Source organism: Urocitellus parryii, chromosome 3, assembly GCF_045843805.1.
Source record: "Urocitellus parryii isolate mUroPar1 chromosome 3, mUroPar1.hap1, whole genome shotgun sequence".
Classification (NCBI taxonomy): Eukaryota; Metazoa; Chordata; class Mammalia; order Rodentia; family Sciuridae; genus Urocitellus; species Urocitellus parryii.
In genome coordinates, this window is record NC_135533.1 from 85,573,510 (window position 1) to 85,592,719 (window position 19,210).

The 19,210-nt window shown below is 39.7% G+C and overlaps 1 protein-coding gene across 1 annotated transcript in view; it reads right to left on the minus strand.

Annotated features, from left to right (window-relative positions):
* The window catches only part of Jazf1 (JAZF zinc finger 1), a 327,008-nt gene that overhangs the window by 125,186 nt on the left and 182,612 nt on the right, over positions 1-19,210 (minus strand). The window lies entirely within an intron of this gene.

The window sequence follows — 19,210 nt, forward strand, 5'->3', positions numbered from 1 at the left end:
TATTCAGATTAAGTTAAAATGGTGTGTGTGTGTGGGGGGGGGGGCAGCTGTCAATCCATGGGTCTTGCACACTGCTGTGGCATGTTACAAATAATTACAGAGATGACAGCAAATTGATCAATGTTTGTAAACTGAAGTAAACTAACTGTCCAGTTAGTAGGCTAACTGTCCTTGAGCGTCACTTTCTTTTTTAAAAATATTTATTTTTCAGTTTTCAGTGGACATAACATCTTTTATTTTTAATTTTTATGTGGTGCTAAGGATCGAACCCAGCGCCCCGCGCATGCCAGGCGAGTGGGTTACCACTTAAGCCACATCCCCAGCCCACTTTTTCTTGTTTTAACACAATTTCTTAAGTGGGGGATGGTGCCAACATCTGGACTGGTTACTAATGTACCTGTCATATCATAGTGGCAGCTGTCAGTTTGTCTAGTACTTCACCTATGTCTCTTCCTCCAAATGTTTTGGGATTTAGTAGAAATCTAAATTTCCCCTTGGGAATATGTAATGAATATTGTCATCCAAAATGCACATGGTGGCAGAAAAAAGTTGGAGACTCACTGGATGGAAATAGCATTAAAACATGTATATTCTCTTTCCTCTCTTAAAGCACTTCTAAGAAAAGGTCTTATAAAAATAACCTAAAAGAAATAAATAAGACTTAATGAAAGATGTTAGCCTCAGTGTAATTTACAACAATGAAAGCTTGCAACAAGATGATACATGATAAAACGAAGGGCTTATTTCAGCTATCTCTATCTTATGGAATATTATGTAGCCATTAAAATAGCTATTTTGAAGACACAGCAACATAGAAAATGTTCATGAAACAACAGTTAAATGTATGTCCCAATTACAATTGTGCACAAATGCTTATAAAATTAGGATTCCAACAATCAGAGGGAACACATATAAAACTGTGCAAGCATACAATATAAATGGTCACTCTATTCTATCATTTCCAAATTTTACTTTACTATTAATTTAGAAAATAGGTTTTTAAAGTGACCTATCAGCTTTTATAAAGGGAGACAAACGAGATGACTAAGGAAATCAAGAGAGAAAGGAAGCAGTCTATTCTAGCAGCCATGAATCTCACAGAAGGCTGGTTAAATATCTCGCAAATCCATTCGTCCTTTAAAATATTGCTAGAATGCCCAAGCTAATCTCAAGAAGAGGATTAAAAAAAAAGAAAGAAAGATAGATAGAAAAGAGCCAGTAACAGGCATTCCCAGGTGACAGGCATTCCCAGTATGTCGTGTGGTCTGGAATTTATTGTGGCATCTGTGTCTGTGAGTGTGCATGTTCCTATGCGTTTTTTTTCTTAACATTATCAGCATAAGAAGGACTAGAAAAGCACTGTAGATGGCTCAGAAGTTGAGACAGCTGCGACAGCTACGGGTTTCATTTATAGACACCGACACTGCACATTTCAGAACATATCAGATACAAAGGTTAAGATATGTACATATTGCTTCTCAGCATGAAATCATAGCAAAGATCTAACTCTCAACAGCACCAAAATGTTGCATTTATTTTCTCAAGTCATCGTACACTCAACATAACTTGGTACTTGACTTTTTTTTATAACATGAATAAGTAAACAAAACCCAAGCATCTCATAAAAATGCATCCTTTCTAGATGCAAAGCCCAAGATAAAGTGGAACTGGTGGCAAATATTAAACGAAGCTCCAAATGTGTTTATTTTGTAGTTGTCTCATGAAGCACAGATACATGTGTTTCTCTTATAGCTAATATTAACACATGCAAATGTCTAGTGACATCCCAAAATTGCTCCTTGAGCTGAGTAAGGGCTGTGGATTTCAACATCTTTCAATGTCCCCCAAAATGTGACTACATGAAGAAAATTGGCTAACCTCTCCCCATTAAAAAAAAAAAACCAAAAAACTGTTATACTCCCACATCTTTTTGGAATACATTTGAGTATGTTTGGTAAAGTGCTGATTAACCCTTCTTGATCTTTACTCCTGAGAAGAAATGAAAGATCCTTGTATTTTATAAATCTCCAGCACATTAGATTTTGTTCAGTCTAAAGACTAACGAAAAATGAAAGAAAAACAAAACCAAATATCGTAAATCCTTCCCGACTAGAAGGCATTCCTCCCTTATCCCTTGAAGAAATTCATTCCTGCACATCTTGTTTGAATTTAACTTCTGAAGTTTGTCTTGTTCCATCCCCAGAACAAGTCAGGCGGCGGCATACAGAGATATGACTACATGAATGAAAACACATGAACAGCCACCGCACATACAAAAGCAAGATGAGATGGAAAAATATTAACTGTCAAGTGACATGTCACTTGGGTACACATGTTTCTGTACTTTGTCACGAACGTTCAACCCAGAAGCTACTGGAAGTATCTGAATTCTTCCCCTACTATTGCAAAACATGGTAATGTAACCAAGAAAAGCGAATGCTTTCTGAGCAGTATGCTGGCAAGGCCTTCCGGTTCTAGAAGAGTCACTGAAAGTATTTTACACATGAGTACTCTGCTATTCACTCAACAAGCCTACGTTTAGGGCAAGACTCTCCCACTAACACAACACCAGCGTCTCCCGAAAAGCAGCTTGCACAGACCCCAGGCTTGACTAACTTGGGAAGTGAGGGCTGTTTTTCTTGTATCCACACCCTCTCTTTCTGACACCAGCCTGATGTGATTTATAGTATTTTTATTACAAATGCAGTAATGAAACCTCACTTTGTGCAGTCCAAAGTGGTGATGAGGGAATTGGGTGGTTTGGCAGCAGATGGAGGTGGAGAGTGAGATGCAATCGAGAGAAACACAATTCCAGGTTGACCCTGGACACAGTCAAGTTCAGGGAGCCTCTTGGAAGGAAAGGGCACTGACAGTGTATGTGGCCATGCCTCAAGCGAGGCCAAGTCTATAAACTGCTTTTCTCAGCCTCTGTAAATACAGAGGGGAAGTAGGGTAAGAGTCTGCAGTGTCTGTAAGTAGTAGCTGTGTCTGTAAGTAGTAGCTGAACTCCTCTGGTGGGAAAGGCAGGTTTAGTTTGGTGCTTTTATATTAGCTGAATCTTTTGAATAAACAAACTTCTTAGGAAAGTCTCAAGGGATGATCCTGCCTGTCTGACCTTCCCATGGTACCCTGGCCTGGAAAGTTCTTTCCAGTTCTTAATTCCTTTAGAGATCTGGGATTCGGTTCTGGGAACTTGTAATGAAGTGGTACAAGCAGCAAGGATGAGGCAGGAGCTTAACCCTCCAGCTGCTCAAGTTTAAATGAGGGGAAAACTGACCGGCACATCTGGGTCAACTGGTGAGATAGTGCAGATTTCTAAGGAACAGAGCTGGTCAGGGGCTATGTCAATTTTAAACCAAAGGATCTGGAATACCCAACTACCACTTAGCATGGTATTTCCTCTTAGACTTTCTGCTTGTCTGAGGATGGGAGGGAAGTGGGGGGCTGGACTGCAGCTACTGAAAAGAAACAGAAATCCTCTGCATGTTCCTCTCTTCCCACCCTCTTGCATCTGGCTCCTTCATGTTCTCAGAGTTTGACTGCAAATGGTGAAATGGAAGGAATCAATCTGAAGACACAGGATGATCTTTATTCCTCAAGAATCAAAAAAACCTTCTTTTTGTGGTATTGAGATTGAACCCAGGCCCTCACACATGTTAGGCAAGCACTCTACCACCAAGCTATGCCCCCAGCCCTGTGCAAACAATTATCACTCAAACAAGGGATTCTTCATTTTACATGAATGATATTTGCCCATTGTTCTGAGGGGGCTGGGACTATAAACCTTGGCTTTCAATCTGGATCTTGCAGCCAGTACCTTTTGAGATTCCAGAAACTAGCTTGGAAACTAGACCCTTTATGTGTTGCAAGGTGCAGCTCACACCTTTCTGGCTAGGTCATGGCCCCACTATACACAAAACTAAAGTTCACACTAGTAGTTCATAAATGCTACATACTGATGGTTTGCTTAATATTAAATTGGCAGCTGGGTCTGGTGGTGTGAACCTACAATCTCAGTGCTCAGGAGGCTGAGCCAGGAGGATTGTAAGTTCAAAGCCAATCTCAGCAATGTAGTGAGTCCTTAGCAACTAAGCAAGACCCTGTCTCAAAAAGCAAAATAAAAAAGGCTGGGATGTAGCTCAATGGTTAAAGGTCCTGGGTTCAATCCCTGGTACCAAAAAAGGAAAAAGAAATTAAAAATAATAATCTTTAATGCTAGCAAGGAAATAGTTAAACATTCTTATTCACCACTGTTTTTTTTAAAGACTACAGAAAATTTTAAGTACTGCGTATTGATGCTACCAAATGATTATTTAAAAAGCATTTTGAAATAAAAATTCTCAGAATATAGTTCAAATAAGCAATGACAAAATTCTATGTCAGGCATGATCCTGATTTTGTGTACAATATGTCCAGGGAAAAAAACATATCTAGAAATATTAACCATAGTTAACTCTGGGTAGAAAGATTTAAGTATCCTTATTTTTTTATTTCACTAGATTTCCATGATATTTTTCCTGAAGAGACAAATACTTTAATAAGATAATTGAACCAAATAGACAAAATTACAATACTTTTTTTTTTTTTTTTTGGTTAAGGTTTTCAAACTGGCAAAGATTCAAAAGTGTCATGATTCACTGTGGATAAGAAAGGGCAAGATAGCCATTTATCCATCCTGAATTAAAACCTATTTCTGGAGGAGGGGACTCTGGTGAAACATAAAAAAAAAGATACATGCAAACAAAATTTTAAATTTTTTTTAGTTGTCAATGGACCTTTATTTTATTTATTTATATGCAGTGCTGAGGATTGACCCCAGTTCTCACACATGCTAGGCAAGTGCTCTACCACTGAGCCACAACCCTAGCCCTGTATGTATCTTACACTCACAAGTTCCCCAGAAGAAAATTTATACTAAAGGAATAACTGACCAGGGTGCAAAAGATGTCAACCCTGTTCACTGTGACACTGTTTGTATGCTGATTACAAAACATGAAAATACCTAGATGGTCATGAAAGGATTGGTTATAAACCCCTATGTAGGCTAATATGTATCAAGTATCACGACAACAGCTGATTTAGTTAGGTGACCATATTTCCACAATGAAAGAGGAAAGATTATAGAGTGCAAAGTGTGGTCCATTTATACAAATAAATTTTAAAATATGCATATGCAAAGCTGTGAAGAAACAAAGTGCTATTTCCTATGGGAAATAATATTTATACATTTTATTATTTATGTATTTCAAAAATACATGATTCATTAACAATGAGAATGTATCTTTGCAACAAAGATTTTCAAGATAGTTTAAGGAACTATTTCCTATGGTATGTCCACCCCTCTGGGGATAACCTCATTCCTGGATTTTGCAGTTCTGCATTCTGTATACTTTTTGTTATTACATTGACAGATATCTCTAGACACTTTTTTTTTTTTTTTTTTTTTTTTTTTTGGTAGCAGGGATTGAACCTAGGGCACTTAACCACTGAACCACAGCCCTTTTTATTTTGAGACAGGGCTTCGCTAAGTTGCTTAGGAACTTGCTAAATTGCTGAGGCTGGTCTTGAACTCATAATCCTCCTGCCTCAGCTTCCTGAGTTACTGGGATTACAGGCATGCACCTCATGCCCAGCTCATTGTTTAACCCTCAGGAAAAATAACTGTTCTCATTTGGGGGGGAAGAAAAACCTGACTGAGCTGTGACACGCCCCTCCAAGTGCCTTTGGGAAACAGGTTAAAGTCACCAGCTGGCTGAGGTGCACATGAAGGTGTCTGGCAGCTGTTGGGGGAGATGCTACAGGCCCACCTCACCCTGCTCCAAGGTGGGCAGAACTAGCTCAGGGACAGGAGGTCCTCTGATTGGGCACAGGAGGAGCAAACATCCCCCAGCTTTGACTGCCTATCTTTTCTCATGCTAGAAAAAGACACCACAAACTTGCATTTTTATTGGTAAAACAGATGGACAAACACCTTCTTGCCAGCCATATTTGTGATTTTAAATTGGTCATAGTCATTAAAAATTACATACTACTTAATAGCATTGCAAAGATGAAGCAAAATATAAAGTTTATTGAGTTTTTTTTCACATGTGTGGACAAGCACTTGAAGGGAAATGCAAAAAACATTTGTTTATGAAATCTGGGTGCTACTTCTTTCAATTTTATACCCCTAGCATTGTTGTTAGTATTTGTATGTAAAAGTTTAAAGAGGTAAGATGATCCAAAAAATAAATTGCTCTACATACCACTATGTTACCACCAGACTGACTGGAATTGAGATGATGGACAGTATTAATGGTTGGGGTGGATGGAAAACAACTGGAAGTCTCAAAATTGGCTAGTAGGTGAGTAATGTGGTTCAACCACTTAAAAAAATTGACTGTTTCAAAAAGCTAAACATACAACTACACCATGATCCAACAGTTTCACTTCTAGCAATATTTTAGAAATAAGTGCTATGTTCACACTAAGACTGGTATAAGAATATTCATGGCCTCAGCAAGGTGTGGTGGCACTTGCCTATAATCCAAGCAACTCAGGAGGCCGAGGCAGGAGGATCTCAAATTTGAGGTCAGCTTTGGCAACTTAGCAAGACCCTGTCTCAAAAATTAAAAGAAAGGCTGAGGATATAGCTCAGTTGGTGGAGCGCTTGCCTTGCATGCACATGGCCCTGGGTTTGATCCCCAGCACCAAAAAGAAAAAAAAAATTAAAAGAAAAAGTTTTAAAAAGGCTGGGGATGTACCCCTGGTTTCAATCCCCAGTACTGCACATATCATATGCATTATATATTATATAATATATAAAATATATAATATCTGTATGTTTTTTGCCATAACTAGAATCACTCTATACATAATAGAATTAGCCCTGTAATTCAGTTCATATAATAAACTTATTAACAGATGGAAGAAGAGGTAGCAATGGGTGAAACAATATTATTTTAGGAAGGAAATAAAAAGTTAGTAAGAGGAAGAGCTCCATAGCCAGAGCCTGATTTTTTTTTTTATTTGCATCTTTTAGTGGCCAAAGGGTTTTTTGTGCTGAGGGAATTAGAAATTGTAGCATTTAGGGTATTTTTTCAATTTGAATTAAAATCTAACTGATATTATACACAAATATGCCCAAGCCCCTTTAAGATCCTAGAAAAGAAGATGGTGATGCCATAGCCCTTAAAATAAATCTGTGCCAAAGATCATAAAATGCTTTTTAAAAATTTTTTTAAAAGTAAATAAGCTAAAAGAATAACATGCCTTTATTATTAAAGACATTCTGACTTTGAGGTTTCAAAAATACGTCTGCTGTCTAACAAAGATTAATGCAACACAGAGACCAGCTTTTCATCATCCTTACTTGGCTCAGGAGAACTGTACATCACTAAATCTGACTGGTGCCAAACACAATGATAAAATGGGCAATAAAAGAAAGCAGGACTGTTTGTATGGGCACCTGGAAGAACAAGTTTAAGCACCTTCTCAGCTGATTTGCTCCAAATGAATTCATCCCAATAATGCAGGAAAGAAAACAAACCCAAGTTTGCACCAACAATGGATTCTGTTTTTCCTAGCAGAACATGTTAGTGAGGCATCTGTAGATGGCCACACGTACCACAGCACTGTTTCTCTGGGAAGGAGGACGATGATACCACTTAGTCTGGGCAGGAGGCAGACTTGCATGGTGTCTGATGTAAAGAGAGCACACAATTTACCCAAATGGTACCATGATTCCTGAGGGGAATGGCCACTGACCATTGCTGAACCCTCTCAATTTCCAAGATTGTCTTCTAAGCCTGGCTCGGTCGAGAAAAGGTACTGCCAGGAAAGCAGGGACAGCTCCAAAAGCTAGATCTATTTCCTGCTCTTGGCATGCAGAATCCTATCTCATTAGGGGCGAGAGGAGTTGGCAAGGACTGATTGTATGCTGGCCTCACCATCTGTAAATTACCCAGGCCCATGTTGTCACCTGAATCTGCTGGGAAGTTTCAAGCACCAGGAAGGGTGGAAGCCACTGGGAAGGTTTCTCTGTGGCTCTTTCTGCTTGTCACATTATGGCCTTAGCCATGGTGCAGAGTGAACTGTCAAGGAAAATGCACTAACTGGAATCAAGCAAGGGAAGGAAGCTCCAGGGACAAGATGACATGAGTGCAAGGACCAGAGACTAAATCACCACCTGCTTAGGCTGGAATGAAGAAAATCCTCCTCACTCATAGTTTGGTTTTATCCGCAGCCAGAGACAATGACATAAAATACAGCCCAGCCTTTAAATTATTCAAGTCCGGTAATTCCACAGGGTCTGCACATCTGATTAAAGAGCTCTGTGTGTATAAAATGAGCTTCAGGTTTCTAGAGGCAATGTGTGTTAGGCAGGCGATTAGGAGACCTGGGCCTTATCTTAGCCTTGCCTCCATTCCATACAGGATTGAGAGAAGTCATCTAACATCTTTTGACCCAAGTGCCTGGGAAAGTCAGAATAGTGATAAGAACAGGGATATACAAGGAAAAGATTTGGGAGTTCAGATCTCAAGTTTGTCATTTACTAGCTGTGTGAACTTGAGCAAGTCACTGAATTTCTCTGATCTTTGTGGGTGGGGGGAATAGATTAAGAGCAATCTGTTCAAGTAGAATCATGGCTCAGTTGAGAGAATGTGTGATTTCATAAGAAACCAAGTATGTGGAAGTATCTGCAAAAGCTCTTTATAAAATAGGAACAATTATACCCATTTCAGTTTTTATTATGGCTTCTGCCATGGGCTATCCTACAGGGGAGAGTAATGATGCATAAAATATGTAGGAAATGTTCTAGAAGGCAAGGTGTTGGTATGGGGTGGCACTATGATATCCAAGGGGGGGGGCAAAGACCTCGGAATCATGCAAATTTGCATTGAAAACCTCTAAAAGCTTTACTACTTACAAAATGACCCCTCACTTGGACACTCTTAACCAATAACTGAAAGGTAGCATTTCTTTGTCATGAATATATGAGATCAGTGTTTTAATGGTATCTATGCTAACTGCAGTATTTTGCCCCTGTAGAAGTCACTCAGATGTTCTGAGATCAGTTCAATAGTAGCAGATGTCTCAAAACATTTATATTCAGCACTAATGGGAAATTATGGGCACTCTGAACTCAGGACCTATGCTTTCTTACTTGAGGCCTTAATCAATAAGCACAGGTGTTTCTAAATCACACATTAGTAACTCTGATATTTTGACAATTGCATTTTAATGAATTGGTTTTCTCTGTAATCCTGTTTTAGTTCATGAATTATAACATTTTGGGAAGCAGTGCAAACATTTTACCAGTTTGCCAAAGGGGCCCAAGGAACAGAAGAGGTGAAGAGGCCCACAACCTCCTGAGAATCTATTTTCTTAGGTATAAAAGAGAGATGAGCACTCTGGATGCAGGGTCACTGTGAGGACTAATAAGCAATGCCTAGGCCCCTTCACATAGAAGGTGCTCAATTAAGAGAGGATAAATGATAGAATAAGAAATTTTTCTGAATGCATTTCCTCCTCCTTTAACATGACAATTTCAATAAAACTTAATTTATCTTTCAAGGAGTTTAGGTTACTGCTTTCTTATGACTTGACTGCCAATTGCTAGGTGGCCTTGCCTGTTGTTTGGGACAACATGTCTGTGGATGTCCTAAGTCCAGATTGCTACTGCTGGAATCCACCTATGCATAGGCCAGAGATGTGGAGCCTGCACTTTAGCTGAGGACCTGGAGGTCTTGCAGGGGACATACAGCTGGCTTAGTTGCATGGCTCTGTGCCTATGACCAAGGTCTTGGCCATGGTGGAGGAAATGAGAACAAGTTATTTAGAAACTGGGAACATGGAAGTATTTTAAGATTGCCAATGAGAGGACCTTTACAGGCTGGATGAGTCTTTAGGCTCAGCATAATGAACCTCAATGTGAGAAAATTAAGTAATGTTTCAACTTGAGTCCCAAATCAACAGTCTCAGCAATATGAGAGTACTCAGCAAATGGGAATGCACTATAGGCACAGAGGGAAGATTCATGGTTTTCTTAATTAACTCCGAGGTGCCACACATAAGGGGAAAACGATAAATCAAGTAGATTACTGCCAGCGATCTGAATTTCCAAGTGAAATAAGAGAGGTATAGCGCCTTGAGTCATTTTGTAAATGTGTATGGTGAGGGCGGAGGGGGAGATCTCCAAGGTCATCTCTTATGTTATAATTTGCTACTTTGTAATTTTATACCATGTGCAAAGAATTTGCCATCACTGTCAGGTGTGAAGAGGCAGGAAAGAGATGAGTAAGACACATAATGAGAAGGCAACAATCACACACAAAACTGACTGCCATTTATGCATTTATTAAAAATATATTTACTGAGCACCTACTATGTAACACTTATAGGAACTGAGGATAATAGTGATGACCAAGATGGTCAAAGTCTCTGCGCCATGGAGCTCATGATCTGATGGGGCTAACAGACACTCAACGACATACCAATTAAATAAGCCTGTGATTTTAGGTAATGATAAGTGCTATGAATAATAAAGCAGAGTGCAGGCCCAGAGGCGGGTAATAGGATGCTATTGAAACTAGGGAAAGTCTACCAAGTAGGGGACATCTGACCAGACACAGAGAAGGGGAGGGAGCGAATTCTGTGAAGCTCTGGAGAGTGCCCTCGCAAGAAGCAGAGCTTTGGGACAGACATGAGCTTGCTGTGCACAAGTGGCAGGAGCTGTGGCTCTGGCTGGGGCTGCTAGTAAGAGGTGACCTGGAGCACAAGAGCATGCTGGCTGCTGTAAGGAATTTCACTTTTATTCCATAGGAAGCCAATGGCAGGAGAGGGAGGCAATCCAATTTGGATTTTATACTGTCGATAGACAGGGAAAGAATATTGGCCTGGAGAATAAACATCTACACTGAGCATTGTTCTTAGGGGTGAAGAACACAAACCCACACACACCAACCTGGGGTCTGTCTGAATATTCACCAGTCAAGAGCAGATGGAAAAATAAATCATTAGACATTCATACCTTAGAATGCATTAGATCTCTATTGACCTGTAAAGATGTTAAATGAAAAGCAAAAGAAATATGTGTGTATAATACATATCATATACATTTATTTCAGGCTCCAATACTATGAAAGCTAAGGTCACAACAAATAAAATCCCTATATACATGTCTACACCTGGGGAAAAATGTGGATGGACGCCCACCATGACATGACATTTATTAACTTGGTGTAGAAAGCTTGGTAGGGGGTTGGAGAGAGAAGCTACTGATCTTAAATATATTGTATGTAATTTAAAAATCTATATCATTCAATAGTCATAGCAAGTTGTATTAATGCTATAGTTTTGGGAAAAGAACCCGAAGATTTAGGAGCTGGGGACGAAGCTCAGAGCGCTTGCCTAGCGGGTGTGAAGCACAGGGTTCGATTTTCAGCATTGCATATAAATAAATTAAAAGATCCATTGAAAACTACAAAAAAAAAAAAAAAAGAACCTAAAGGTTTCAATGACTCATTCCTAGGTTGGGGAACCTGCATAAAATAGGCAGTGTTTATGTTGACCTTGATGTAGAGGATGACCACAGCCAGGAGAGAGTGGCAGGATAAGGAAGGACACCACAGCAGAGGGCAACACACAGAAGATTCTGAACACGGAGCCGACAATGATTCTTTTGACAGATCTTTCGATGGAAACTGGTAGTTAGTCAGGGTTGCAGTGGAGACACTGGAGGCAGAAAGGGACATTAGTGAACCCTTGGGACAATTCAGAACAGGAAGTTGGAGCTTCAAGGGTAGACAGCAGACAGGGAAGCATTCAAGAGATGATGAGGGTGCAGATGTTAGGAGCTGCTGCCTAATTACTGGAAATGGGGGTGAGGGAAAGCAATAGACAATGGGCTCCATTCTACCTGGAAATAGGTGGGTACCAGTAAACATTATGAATCCGAGAAAGAGGAGCCATTATGGAGCAGATGTGAAACAACAGACAGGCCCTGGATAAATGGAGACTGTATGGAACATTCCTGTACTCACAGAGTGGTACAGCTAGGAAAGCGGGTTGGAGGAAACCTGGGATTAGGAAGTCAGGGATCCTCCCTAGGTGATAGCTAAGGTCATGGAACAAATACAGACGAAAGCAACGCACTAGAGGCAAGATTTAGGGAGAAGCCAGTGTGGGGCAAAGAGGAAGAATAAGAATCAGGATAGAGGAGATAATGGGCCTAAGTGGGGAGAATTTTCAGAAACAAAGTGTCCAACCACAATAGGCCAAGGAGGGCAAGGTCTTAAGATACCACCATCACCTATGATCAGAAATGGGAAGGGAATCAACTTGGGTGCCCTTCAACAGACGGATGGATAAATAAACTATATATTTATAATGAAATACTATTTAGCCATAAAGAATGAAATTATGGCATTTGCTAGTGAATGGATGGAGCTGGAGAATATCATGCTAAGTGAAATAAGCCAGTCCCAAAAAACCAAAGGCCAAATGTTCTCTGAAATGTGAATGCTAACCCACAACAAGGGAGGGTAGTGAGGGGAAGAATAGAAATTTGTTGGACTAGACAAAGGGGAATGAAGGGAAGGAAGGGGAGATGGGACTAGGAAAGACAGTAAAATGAATCAGATATAACTTTCCTATGTTCATATATGAATACATGATCAGTGAAATTTCACATTAAGTATCCAATTAGAATGGGATCCCACAAGAATGGGATCCTAATTGGAACAGGTTATATTCCATGCATGTACATCAAAATACATTCTACCGCCATGTATATGTGCGCACGTGCATGTGCGTGCGTGCGTGCGTGTGTGTGTGTGTGTGTGTGTGTGTGTGTGTGTAGCACTGGAGACTGTCAGTGGGGAAATCAGTCTCCTAAGCAGGAACTGCTATGTGTTATGGTAAACTCCAAAAAATGGGTTTCTATACCGGGGGGGGGGGGGGGGGGGAAGAAAACCAAATTCTGTTCTAGATTATTTTAGCATCATGGGATTGTTACTTGCCTGCAATAAATTTAAAGATTTTGGAAAAAATGTATCGTAGCTTTGAAATTGTCTCAAAGACACATAAGATCAGCCACAAATATCTATGTGTGAACCATAAGTGGCATTATGTCCCTAAGCAACTTACCAAAACTCTGTCTCAAAATTAAAAAAATAAAAAAAGTGGGGGGGGGGCGATGATTCAATCCCTGGTACCAAAAAAAAAAAAAAAAGCAATTTAAGTTGTATAAGTAACTTGCTTCACACATAGTCTATGGTTTGTTCCTGGGGCAATCTAAGAGGGCCAGTGTCTAACAAGTGAATCATATCACTCGACTGCCAAGACTCACCTCTCCTACTACGTGTTCTGTGCCAGCAATACAACCTAATTATGTTGGAGCAAGCCAAAATGTCACACAAGAGCTCTTTCTAGCTTCCCAGTTCCCCTCAAGAGTATATGGTCTTTGCAGAACACAATGAGCAGGCCAAATCAGGTGAGAGATATTACGAGGAAAACCTGGCAGGCAGCCATCTCAGCTTTGTTTCAACTGATGTCCATAAAAACATAGACGAAGAAAATGGTAGCACAGTGTCTGGTGTTTGAGACCTAACAGCATGCAACATGTTTATGGTGTGCATTAGGCCACAAACTTCAGCCTGGGGTGCGCAGATTCAGTAGACAAAGGAGGAAAATAGGAAAGTGTGTTTGGTACTGTAATAAATGACTGCTCTCAGAAGACCATAAACAGGTGGTTTCGTGAAAAAAGAAAAAAAAAACCCCACTGCTTTTAGATTTTAAAACAAAATCAAACGCTTCAGGCTTGTTTGTATAAAATAGAAGGCCAGTACAAGCTCTGCTAATTACAGCATTTTTTATGAGGCTATGACTGACTATAATCTGGCAAAAATGAGTCCAACTGAAACAGCAAGAGTGAGAGTTTGGGAGGATTAGGCAAGGTTTTGGAGTGGAAGAAAAGTGGGAAAGAGGAAGAAAGCTTTCATTAAATAGTTCACATTCTGGTAGGAGGAAAAAAAAAGGCATCCAGACTGATTTTATTTTCATTCAAAACAACCTCTTATACAGATTTTACTTTAAATCCTTGAACACATTTCTAATGGCTGCTTTCAAGTCATCTAGGCCATGCCAGGGAAGGTCTCTATTGACTGCTTTATCTCGTCTAAGAGAAGATTCTCCTGTTTCCGTCAGGTCTTGCAGTTTTGTGGTATATTAGTGTGGTACCTAATTCATTCTGAAGCAGATGGAGTTTTGTTCCAATAGGCAGTTCAGAACAGGCTGATTATACTGAGCTTGTGTTGGCTTAGATTTATACTTTATGAGACCAAACTTCTGGAAACCCCGAATGTTTCAGACTAACTTGTCAGGACTCACCCCCAAATTCTATCTCCTCTGAGGATCGGATGGAGGTTTGGTTTTCAATGTTGTTGGGGTACCACTAGAACAAGTCATATTCTAGAACAAAGTCTTTATTTCTACTCTGTTGTCTTTCTGATTTACCAATCAGAAGACTAGAGTTCTAACAAAGTCTCCATGTGGGAAACTTCCAGCCACAGGGTCCCTTTATTCCATTCCCAACCTTGTTGCAGCTTTTCTTTGACACTGAATCATGGACTGCTGGAAATCTGAACAGCTCCCTTACCTCCAGTCTTCCTTTCCTGCCCCAATACATGTACATACAGAAACCACTCACACACAATTACAGTAGCTTAGCTGCCCCAACCCGGGTTCTGCCTCCTTGACCTCCTCAGCAGAGACACACTGTCACGGTCTGCTTGGGCTCTGTTCACTGGGCCACAGTGAGGACACCTTCCTCAGATGGCGAGAGCTGGGTGACTGGTGGCTCTTGCCTGCCTCCTAAACTTCATTTTTCTTGGGGAATCGTAATCCTCTACTACCTATTACCTGGAGCCTAAAAACCACTATCTCCTACAGTTGCCTGGTTATTTGTGGTAGGACAACTAGTAATAGCCATCACCGAGGACATTTTTTATGCTGCAGGCCAGGTAAATGCTGAATCAAAGTGTATAGTATTGATTTTCATTCATAATAAAGTTATATTATCAGGAAATAGGTCTTTTAACACACCTAGGTAGAGGCTCCTAGATGTCTCATGAAAGTATCTCTATGATCCTTAGAATCAAACAAGTTTTTTCAGTTCTTTGGTAAATATTTAATGAGGCTCTACAATGAGCCAGACACTGTTCTGGGGTCTGACACACAGTTAGGGCAGATGGGAGATGTCTCTGTTCTCAAGGAACTTCTTTCCTGGTGGAAACTGTTCTGGTCATATTCCAAAGCAATACTTCCCCTCCAGGTGTTGTGTTCCTCCAATCAGCAACTTGGTAGTGAAAGGGGACTTACCAGGAGCAGAATATAGAGAATAAAAAGATTTTTTTTAACATAGCACTGACTATGTTACAGGTGCAGAACAAGTGCTTTATATGCACCAACTGATTAAATATTCACAATTAGGGAGGTATTATTAGAGATGAGGAAACGGAAGCTGAGACTTGCCAACTCTGTCACACAGCTTGGAGAGCAGATGGGACTTTAACCTAAACAGTCTAATTCCACTGCTTACCCTAAACCACTGCATTGTTCTACTTCTGAAATAAAAGGAAAATAACATGGAGGTATGGAAAAAGCAGAGATGGTTTTTGAGGGAAAAATCTTCGTTTTTAATAGAAGGCAATTTGATGACTGATCAGTGTATGAGAAGTAGATGGATCACCATTAAAAGAGGTGCAAGAGAAGGTGATCAAGCCTGTGCCTCCTTCCCAGGTGACTATGAGAAAAAAGAATTCTGCAATTTGAATCACAAAAAAATACAAAGCCATCTGCATAAAAGACTTCAGGGTTCCTTGAGGAAACTGGGGAGGGTGGTGGAAGTGATATTACTCCAGCAACCCTGAATTATGTGTCCAGAACACTAGTCCCATTAGTGCTTCAACAAAAAGCACCCTGGGATCAGGTACATGTTAGAATTATATTGCCCCCTTTAGAGATATAAAAGGCATATCAAGCAGAGGGGAGGAGACATTTAATTCATGATTTCCCAACCTTAATGATCTCAGTATCCTACTGCAAGTAAAAGTGGTAGTGTGTGTGTGTGTGTGTGTGTGTGTGTGTGTGTGTGTGTGTGTGTGTGTAGGGGAGGGCTATTGATTATTTCTTGGAAATACTTTTCTATAAAACACTTTAGAATTTGATGTCTAACTTTAAGAGCAAACATTAAGCCAAGTAAAAACATTTTTAGAGGTGAAATGTATACTTACTACACCAAACAGTGCAGGGGTCCGACAAAGAGAATTAGAGTAGAGCTATAGTATAGTTATAAGAAAAAATTATTAAGCAGTAAATGGTAAGGGTTGAATGTAAGAAGGCAGCAATTTACTGGGCATGATAATTCTTTACATCTTATATAAAATGCTATATATATTTTAAACATTAAGGTTTCAATGAATTGGAGTTATTTGCAAACTCCAATTCATGTTATTTAATAAAAACATTTTGAAATCACAGTATAATTTGGAGCCTTGGTCATGTATGTTATCCCTTTTTAGTTATCTATTTCTGGGGAGTCACAAGTTATTAATAAGCTACCTTGTCACCTCAGTATGGCTACCAGAACTACTTTAATAACAGCTTGAAGGAACCACCTGGGGTAGCCTTTGCTTCTTAGCAAGCTTTTTGAGGAGACTCACCTGACTTCTTCCTGCAGTCACCTGTCCCATGCCTTGCAGGTGAGTCATGGTGGAGGATGGCCTCCTGTGTGCTCCCTGTGTTCCACCCTTTCTTTCCTATTGGCTGCAGATGTGAAGGTTCCCTTCCCCATGGGACCTGAGGCATATGCTAGGATTCACTGGGTATGCTCAACCCAATTCCGTGGTAGTGATCTAACAGGAATTCCTGCTCTTCTCACTGTCTTTTAGCTTCTGCTGTTTCTATTGTTTGATCCTATTAAGCTGCTAACCTCCAGTTATTGAGGGCATGGTAATTATTCTGTATTATTTTTATATCTGTCCTAACTTTTCCAATGTTAGTCTTCCAAATTCTCCTCCTACTTTCCTAATGAATACTTCCAATATCTCAACAAGTTTAGCTATATGGCAATTAGATTCTGGAGCCTACCTGTGCAAGTTTGACCCCACTGACCCCTGAGTATTGTCATTTGCCCTTCCCCCCCATGTTCTCACAAGTGTACAATGAGATTTTTCCAGAGGTTATTTGATATAGTACTGCAGCAGATTGAATGTAAAATCCAAAATCCAGCCAATATCCAGCCGATTTCCATAAAGTCATTCACCGAACAGACCTGCTTTTAAGGGAATCAAAGACTTTCTCTTTCTACTTGTAAATATGATTTTTAACATTATGTTAAACAGTATATAACAATTTAAAATAGTTAAATAAAGGCAATGATTTCTACAACTGCTTTCATCTTCTTTTAAATAACCCAAAAACGTGAGCTGCTTGTTAAAGACCATCTCTCTCTGATGATTAGTCAATGTCATTGCCAAAGAAAGTTCCATCTCAATTTTGGGATGCCTAGATGTCCATTGGGGTTAACAGACATATGAACAGAGCAATATTAATCATTTCTCCATCTTCACTGCTCAGCAAAATTAGAATTTATTTCCCCGAGATTCAGGAAAAAAAAAAAACAACGAACCTCTTATTCATTCAACTTAATTTTTTAAAAACATAGTATTATTTTCTGCTATATTCAGGATATTGCTGTCAAACTTTGTTGGTGTTGTTGTTCATTCTACCTAACCCATAATACTATTTTTTAAAATCTGTACTGGCTCATCTGGATTTTGACACTGCCGTGTTTCCCTTCTTTTATCAAAGGTTCAGAACATCTTTCCACCATGGCCAGGCTTGCAGCCATCAGTTGCTTGGCTCTTTTCTCTACTCAGCTTTTATCTACCATTGACAAATACTAGAGTGTCTACTATGTGGAGAGTACCATGTTGGGAATGTGCCCTCTCCCCACAGAGGCATCCTGCGTGAGCAGCTGGTAATCCGGGCAAACTTTCACATGTCCTCCTCACCAAGAGGGCATTAGTGAATTACTGGCCCACTACATATGCCTACTTCTCCACCAGCTCAGACTTACTCTGTCATTATTTCTCAGGTCTCTAAATAAAATAAAATATCCAGTTCAAGATCAAGTCTAACTTGCCATTTAAAACAAATATAGGACAAAGAGGAAACCACCAAATGGTACCCTGAGGGGGGAAGAACAAAGCAGAGGGTGGGAACATTCTATGGGACAACTGGACCATCTCTTCGATAAATCATTTTCAATCCCAGGACTGGGTCAGATTAAAAGAGACTGGAGGGATTAAAATGTCCAGGTCCCATGTGATATTCTGGATTGGACATGGCCTGAATAAACCCACTGGAAATGATAAGCAGTATGGTTTAATATTGCACAAATTCGTACATAAGACAAGGGACAATTTACCCAAATCACAATAGCCACACTATTAAAAGTCCTATTCAATATCATAATTAGTCTACATGCCTATTTATCTATCCCACAATATTAGTAGGCTAATAAAAATTAATATAAGCCTAAGATATGACTTTTCAAAACCCTTGCTGATTGCTGAAAACACAGGCTCCATGATGAAACTCAGATAACCATACACATCCTTATTTGTATCTGATATGATTTTGAAAACCATGGTAATAAAAAAATATAGATCTCTTATGTTATTTCCTGGGAATACTGATGAGGAAATCAGATATGCAAACAGATGTTTATATTATGCATCCTTTTGAAAACATGCTTCATAGAAGAACTTCAAACAGCACAGGTGACCAAGTCACAGCTCTGTCTGGGCAAGAATTGAACAAGTTTCCTAAAAAGGCACTCGAATCAAACAGTACAGATAATTCATTCCCAACTTTCCACTCCAGGCTCTAAACCACAACTCTGGTACCAAGAGACTGGAAACACTCCTCACCTTATATAAAAGGGACAATCAATAGAAATTCATGGGCTGAATTATGAGCAGAGAGTTTCTTGTTCTCATTAAAAACTAGTTTTGCTTTTACTTTTGTCTTTTTCGCTTTGGGAGTGTGTGTTTTCTTAACCTAAGGTGATTTCAAGTTCTCTCCAAAAAATTACTGTCTCCTTAATTATTTGAGTTGGCTGAAACACTAAGTCTTCTTTTAGACCTGATATATCAAGTTCGAA